The 8,359-nt window shown below is 40.6% G+C and overlaps 1 pseudogene; it reads left to right on the top strand.

The window, feature by feature from the left end:
• The window catches only part of LOC108803438, a 16,734-nt pseudogene that overhangs the window by 4,187 nt on the left and 4,188 nt on the right, over positions 1-8,359 (top strand).

The raw sequence follows: 8,359 nt of genomic DNA, 5'->3' as shown, positions 1-8,359 counted from the left end.
ATATATATATATATATATATATATATATATATATGTATGTATGTATGTATGTATGTATGTATGTATGTATGTATGTATAGGAAAATAACAAGTAATGGAATCGAGAAAGTATAAAACAAATTCTTAAATATGATTAAGCTGACAAGGAGTGCTTGCATGCACACAGACATGTCATTTTGTGTTTTATAGGAGCTATGGACAGCATCAATAAATACTTCCAGATGTCTCTAGAGGCAGAGGAGAAGGTCAATGCCTCTGCTGTGAACCCAGATAGCATTCTTGAACATTCAGGGTCTACACGACGGGTAGTGGAAGATCTCATAGATGAAAAATATATTGCATTTAAAGAAGGGCAAGAGGAGCAGTCTCGATTTTTAGATGAACTTGCTGGCGAGGTCCAGAATTTGGATCTTTCTTTGCTGTCTGAAAAGGTGTGTGTACCTTCATTTAAAATGTTCAACTGTATCTTACCCCCCAAAAAAGTAAAGTTCTTTATTCTCTAATGCTAATATTTAGGTTTCATAACCTTTAACCTCTGTTCACAACTAGGTGTCAAAGTTTTTGCATAATTTTGCGCACATTAGATGCACACAGATGAAGATGTGTGTTTTAGCTGGCAGTTTGGGAGTCAAACGCGCACACATAAAAATGCGCACAGAAGCGTGTCGCTTCTATTAAAGTCTATGGGGAAAAGGGACCTGCAAACTGCCAAAAGAAGCTCATGTACTTTTTTTTAAGTTTTGCTGCTGGTGTCTGAATGCACAGGGGCCATTGAAAATCATGGGATTTCTTGTGTTGGGCGTTTTGCAGCTTGTTGGTAACAGCTACAAAACGCCTAGGGACAGGGACAAGAGTTCATTTTTTTTTTACAAATTTGTCTTTAGCAGCTTGAATTTGAATTGGTTGCTCTGGGTTACTGCACTTAAAATGGTCTCTTTAGAATAGGAACTTTATTTAAGATGGCTGACTTTGCTTACATGGGCTTCAATAGTTAAAGCTGTCCATAGCCTTTTAAATGCTGCTCACTCAAAGAATAATTCAACCAACAAAATAGCATATTTGTTACCGCACTATTAAAACCAATATTGGTCCCAAACATAGACCTAGTTATGCCCACTTTCTTTACTTTTAAAGACATGGAGAGATTTTAAAGTAAACCTATACTAGAAATAATAAATGTGGGCTGCCATCACTCGCCTCGCCTGAAAATGTTTGGCTCTGTCTGGTTTTCAGTGCTTTCTGAGTCACTGACACAGAGAAAAGATGTAGCAAGCCAAGTCAGAGTAACTTCAAGGTCTGTGACCTGAAAACCATTAATATCAGAAAGATCAGTGTGACAGGCAAGAAATCTTCAACATCAGAGATCATCAATGGCAGCCTACATACTTTTCTGAAAACAGGTTTCCGTTAAAGCGATCACAGTTGATCTTTCTAGGGGTTTGTCTGTTCATTCTGTTTTATCTGGCTGGATAATGCAATGAACACCTAGTACAGCTCTCTCCAAGCTGGCATCTCCCCCCGTGCTGACACCTTCTCTGATATATACAAATATGATGTGGCTGATGTGTATGATGGGACTTGGCATCAAGTCATCTTGAAAGACATAGCCTTAGCTTTCCTAGACTTTTTGCCTCCTGGGGAGGGCTGCCAGACAGGAGAGGACACAGCTCCCTCTGCAGGCTCTGCATCTCCTGGCTCGGCTCTTGGAAACCTAGGACACTCTAGCAGGCGTCCCACCTAGCTCTTGGCAACCAGTGACATCACTGGGGTTGCCGGGGGCTGGATGGGATTCTGCCCAGAGCGTCTCAGGTTGCCAGGAGCTGGGTGGGAGGTGTTATTGCCCTTATACATCCCCCCACACTTGGCTCTTGTAAACCTGGAATGCTCCGGCCAGAAATGGGCAGGCAGGCACACTGCAATGCATGCCACTCTGCCTTACACCCCCCCCCCCCACATGACGCAAAGCTGCCGCCTGAGGCAATAGCCTCAGGGTACCTCATTAAAGCGATGGCCATGGCCTTGGCTAACGCAGTGTTGTGCAAGCCTTGATCTTTAGACACTCTTAGATTCTGTTATAGATTTAATTGTTAGATTTGACACCCATTATATGTCATTTTAACTGTATGGCACCTATAACCAGCAAATGTACAGCTATTTCTAGACATCCAATATGTATACCAGTGGGTTTTCTTTTGGGGGGGGGTGGGGTCAGTGGCGTAACAACCATGGGGCAGCCGGTGCGCTGGCCCCGGGCGTAAAGCTGAAGGTGGCGCCGGCCAAAAATGGCACTTTTGGCTAAATGCCGAAAGTGCCATTTTCCTGCCGTTTTGTCGGCGCAGCCGTGATTTCTTTCCTCTCCACTGGGCGCTGCTCTGTGTCCCAGCGGGGAGGAGAGAAAGTGACAGCCGGCCGAGCGCTGCGGGAGGAGACCGGCGTGATCGGCCGGTGTCTCTCCTCCCTCACCGCTCAGCCGCCTATCACAGTCCAGCAGAGCGGTGTGGGGGGCAGAGACAGCCCACGCTGTCACAGGAGTCTGAGCTCTCCTCCGTGCACTGCTCGCTCAGCCTCGTGTGACAGTGTGTCAGAGAGGAGAGCGAGATCAAACACTCAGTGATCAGCGATCGCTGAGTGTTTTGTAGATAATTGAGGATATGGTATGGTTACTGTATCCTCAATTATGAATGAATGGGAGTGATCTACATCTCCTGTTCATTCATAATTGTAGTTATAGTAAACATACTCTGTTCCTCAACAGGAACACTCATAAATGATTCCTGTTCATTGATAACAGGGGATACAGAAAAAGAGTTGGTTAGTTTAATTTGTATCCATTTTAAGAATCCTGGTTCACAAAGTGCACAGTCAGTCTTATGAGGTATTATTTTTCTTTCATTGCTACGTTTAAATATTCCTGGATGTACAACATTGCTTAAATCCAGTGTTGTTTGCAGTCTGTCTGTGAATTAACATTGCAAAATGTGCAACATTTGCTTCTATGGTGTAGAAGAATGTGGAAATGTTCTAAGAAAACAACATCTTGGCTTCCTGTTTGAAACACCTGGAGCTAAATTGAATGCCAAGAAAATTCCTAAATCTGAAAAAGGTTTTAAAAAAGCAACACAGCGTTCCAAAAATATTTACATGAAATGTCAAGCAGTAGCAAATACAGCTGCTGCCTACATGAGTGTAGTAAAAAGAAAGTAACATGTACAGTATATTATAATGGCCTAGTAAATGCTAGGCATCATTTCAGCAATACTTGCATGCAGTTAATAGTGGTACCAAATAACTTTGTCTGAGAATTTTATTAACTAAAACACTAGTTAAAGTAGATTTCAGATTGCCAACATTTACTTGTGAATGGTCTGATCATACCATCTGGAAATTATAAAGAACATAAATCTAATGTGTTTATGAAACATTAGCGCATAAACCAATGCTGTACACAGCTGCAAAGCTGTCACAAGCCGGGGCAACTCAACCGAAGCACATGATTAAAATATGTAAAACAGAGTTTACCTTCAGTAAAAAGTGCATATAAAAGCAATCCACAGATAAAGGCAACCGAAGTTATTTGTGAATCACAATGCAGGGCAGCACAGTGGTGTAGTGACTAGTGTGTCTGCCTTGTGGTACTGGGGGTCCTTGAATCCAGCCAGGTCACTATCTACGAGGATTTTCCATGTTCTCCCTGTGTTTGCCTGGGTTTCCTCCTCCCACACTCCAAAGACATGCTGGTAGGTTAATTGGCTCCTGTGTAAATTGGCCCTTGTATGTATACATGGGACAATAGATTGTAAGCTCCTTGAGGGCAGGGACTGATGTGAATGTGCACTGTGTAAAGCGATGCGTAAAAATTGTCGGCGTTATATAAATACCAATAATTTAAAAAAACAATGTTGAGCTTGGCTCTATCCATGAACCTTGCATCTAGTTCTAATATGATAACTGACTTAACTAACCAAAAGGAGGCTTTGGGGAGGAGCGGGTCAAGCTAAGCTTTTTAATAAGACATCAAGCTTTGCATATTGGTTCAGTTTCCTGTATGTCTCTGGATCTGCAGTTTTTAGTGAATTACTATTTAGTAGAAAGACCAGTGTTGAAAGAGATGTTCGTAATTAAGCAGATCTTAGTAATTAATGAGATATACTGTTTTTTGCACTGATGTCTCTAAACTGGTACAATCTGCGATTTATAGTTAGTTACTGTGAGTAACTGCACCTTGTTTTGAGTTTTGTGTCAATAATGTAGACCTCACCAGTACTGACAGGAGTTGGACTCGCATTAAAAGCTTACAATTCTTTCTCTCCAGACTTGTGGAACACCAGTTGGTGCATCATGTGAAGTTTCACAGTGTGGAGGGCTTGGCTGCACAACAGAAGATGGCAAGAGGAAATGTGGAGGAGATGGTTGTAATGGCTTGGTGGACATAGCCAACAGTGCATGGAAAACCGTTATGAATTTTGATAAAGACATTCTGAGTGCAATGGCAGAAGTGGAGGAGCTTTCCAAGCTGGTAAGAATGAGAACTGAAATGTTTGTTGTGTTCATTTATTTGGATTTCTAAACTGTATGTCCAGCCATGTAATTATTCCTAGTTTTTTTGGAAGAGTGGGGAAGGCTTAGAACCCCTGTTAGGATTTCACTACTATCTGGGGCTCCATCAGGGAGATTACCCCTCACTTCCTGTACTGCTGAAAACCTCTCTAACAACAACACAGAGAGAAATACAAATCTGCTTGAGTTAGGGAAGGGTAGAACCCCTATCAGATTTTTATTTCTGTCAGTGTCCCTGTTGCAGAATTTCCCTTCCTGTGCGGTGAAACTGTTTTTCACCAGGACAGGAAATTAGGCTAAATCTCTTTAACCTCCCTGGCGGTATGATTCTTTTGATTTTCATTAATTTTTCGGCGCGATTTTTTTTGTTATTTTATTTTTTTTGTTTTTTTCCCGAATTTCCTGCCGGTTCCGCCCCCGAGCGACGCGTACGCTCGCAAGGGACGGAACCCGGAAGACAGATGCCGGTGCCGGCCGGAGGACACCGCACGGCTCGAGGGACAAGGTAAGTAAATACAGTGGGATATTCCCGAGTGTAGCTCAGGGTATGGAGAAGTAACCCCGAGCTACACTCGGGAATACCGCCAAGGAGGTTAATGGAGCCAAAGATGGAAGTTAAAATCTAATCCTTTTCCCTCTGTATCCAAAACTACAAAAAAAAAGTTTTTGGCTTGATATTCACTTTGGTTTCTGAAAATGGAGGTATTAAAGCAATAAAGCAGAACTCCAGATAGAAAACCCTAATTTCAGGAAGCCATGTATATGCGGTAGACCTGTGTCGCCTTTTAGCTACAGTCATCCTCCATGTGCACAGTTTATTTCCCCCCTCCTCTTAATTCATGGGTAATACTCACCTACCCAGCCTGTGGCTGAACTTTTGAAGGAGTAGCAGCAGATTGATGAGTTTAGCCTTCTGCTCATCTCTTGAAGGCATGTTCATTGTGAAAGGGATTGTACAAAGTTTTAGAGCTTTGACTGGTACATAGTTTTGCCCTCCCTCTCCCTGTAGCTAAAAATTATTTTTAAAGCAAAAAAAATAAAATGGTGTTTTAATATCTGTCTGAAGCTCAGCTTTAAGCTACTTGTATATATGTATGAATATATACCTGGATTAAATAGTGTTGTTTTTAATATTTGCCTAGATTTCCAATTTAAATATTATGCCTATACATGGGCATATTGTGTAGCTTGCCATAAGTATTGACAACAGGTCTAATAAGGTGTTGAATTAGCCATGTTCAGTAACAGAACGGAACGGAACAAGAAATCTTGTTTGGAGGATTATTTATTGTGGTTTTGTGGAGAGCTCACTCATGATTATTTTTTTTCTTTTTCTATCTCTATTACTAGGTTGCGGAATCAAAGTTAAGAGCAGAGGAGGCAAAACAAAATGCCCAAAGTGTTCTAAATAAAGCCAACTCAACAAAAGAGAAAGTTGACAAAAGCAATGAAGACCTAAGAAATCTCATCAAGCAAATCAGGGACTTTTTAATGCGTATGTATAGGCTTCCTACCTTTTTTCATATAACAGAATAAGGACTATAGTCACCCCCTAATGTGAGCAGAAGAAAATGCAGAATCTGAGAAGAATGAATTTCAGTATAAAAGTATCTTTTCTCTGTGCTTTTCCCAAGTGGAGAAAGCCGTGCACAAAAGTTTTTCTGGGCATAGTAAGCAAAGTTTGTGATTTCGAGCCCTTCTGCTGCTCTGTCAGAGTGCAGAGACAGAGTAGCACCACCTTTTGGTTATTGCAAGGCAAAATAGTCCACTCTGTAAGCAGTATTTTTTTTTTCCATCCACTTAGGCCTGCAATGCCTCCACCGCACCCAAAAGAAAGAAGTGCTCAAATTTAGTTTGCTCTTTTGGGGAATTGAGCCTAAGACTACTGATGTCTTCCAATAGGGCACAATGGATATTGCAAATGCCTATACAGGCATAATGACATAAAAAGGACCATAAATAATATTTGCAAAATGTTACCATTTGGTCCCTGCAGAATTTCTGGTTTGTCAAAAAGGCAGTGTTACAATTAAGCTATGTAAAGTCAGATAAAATGATCTGGTTTTTACCTTTTTTTTCCTCCTACTGTTGTTTCTATTATTGTAATTTATAATTGGGACTACCTATTATAATACGAATGCAGCAGAGAATGGGGTAGGCTTCACAAATCTAGAGCAGCCAGTATTATTAAACCATAGTATCGGTCCAAGCTTGCCCACTAAAGTTAGGTGCTCATCACTGCTAAAAACTGGATAGTTGCACACTGACATGTTCCAAAGGCAGCTTCTTTATTGATCCATGCGCTCAATTACACAGGAAATGAACAGAGCCATCTAACATGTTTCATAGGGACGAAGCACCTTTCTGCATATGAAACATTTTAGAGTCTCTCTATCTACTGTGCAATTGATTTTATGAATCAATAAAGAAGCCGCTTTTGGAATATATCAGTGTGCCACTATCCATTGAGCAGGCAATAATAGGCTTGGTGGGGTCAGGTCAGAAGTCCTTGTTCATTCTGTGTCTGCTTCACATACAGTATCTTTCTTTTGCACTGCCATTATACCTATACTTTGACGAATAAAGTCAGAATTAAAAATGCTGTGTTCATTATGGTACATCCTCTACAAGTAATGTTGTTTTGCTTACATAGAAGATGGAGCTGATCTGGATAGTATTGAGGCTGTTGCTAGTGAAGTGTTGAAAATGGAGATGCCCACTACTCCTGAGCAGCTGCAAGCTCTTACTGAAGATATAAAGGAACGAGTGGAAAGCCTTTCTGATGTAGAAACAATCCTTCAACAAAGCGCTGGGGACATAGCTAAAGCAGAATCTCTGCTGGACGAAGCTAAAAAATCAAGGTAATGCTTTTGCAAAAAAAGTGGAGAGTGGCACATTGACCTATTCTAATATTACTATATACTACTACATCACACACCTGAGATTAAATGGGCTTGTCAGTGCTTTTTTACTAAGTGAAGATTTGAGACCTAAAGTCCCTGTAAGTTTTACCTGGGATGAACTGTATGTTCTAAAACCCAACACAACCTTTTAATGCAATGAGATAACCAGTTTTTAAAGTGTATTCATTACCTGTATTCGCAGTTAGAAATTCTCCAAATGTTAGTTTACACCCTAGCAATCTACTGATACAAGGAAATGGAGGGTCTACAGGCCTTATGTAGCCATGAGTGCCAGGCTCAGTTTTAGTGTTCACTCAGACAGTCTTCCAGGCCAATGGGCCACCTAAGAAGACTTTATTGCCAAGAAAGGTACATTTTTGTAGATACTATATTACATTTGACATTGGCTGCAATATCCGCTGTATTCATATGACTTTCTGCAAATGAGAAGTCAACTGGAGTCTGTATAGTAACTGTAAATATACTGTCGATCTACAACAATACTACAGTTTTTCATCAGCAGATCTGGAATGTTTGTTTTTATTACATTATTACAGTTATTGTCAATAGAAAAGTTACCTAATCTATAATTTCCAAGAAGTGAAAGAGTTGGGAATGAGTGGAGAAAGTATTTATAATTTGTGACTAGTGTTAATAATCTCCTAAAATGTATTACTTTGTCTCATTATAGCCAAAGCGCATCAGATGTTAAGGCCACAGCTGATCTGGTGAAAGAAGCTCTAGAGGAAGCAGGCAAAGCACAGAGTGCTGCTGAAAAAGCTATTAAGCAAGCAGACAATGACATTAAAGGGACAAATGATCTGCTGACTTCTGTAAGTCCAGTTTAGTTGTTTTTATAATAAATTGCACGGCAGTTTGAAAATAAAATAATAATCTTT

This window comes from Nanorana parkeri, unplaced genomic scaffold, assembly GCF_000935625.1.
Source record: "Nanorana parkeri isolate BGI_ZX_2015 unplaced genomic scaffold, ASM93562v1 scaffold3729, whole genome shotgun sequence".
In the NCBI taxonomy this organism is placed as follows: domain Eukaryota; kingdom Metazoa; phylum Chordata; class Amphibia; order Anura; family Dicroglossidae; genus Nanorana; species Nanorana parkeri.
The sequence above is the reverse complement of the archived record's forward strand: the minus strand, read 5'-3'. Positions and strand labels throughout refer to the sequence as shown.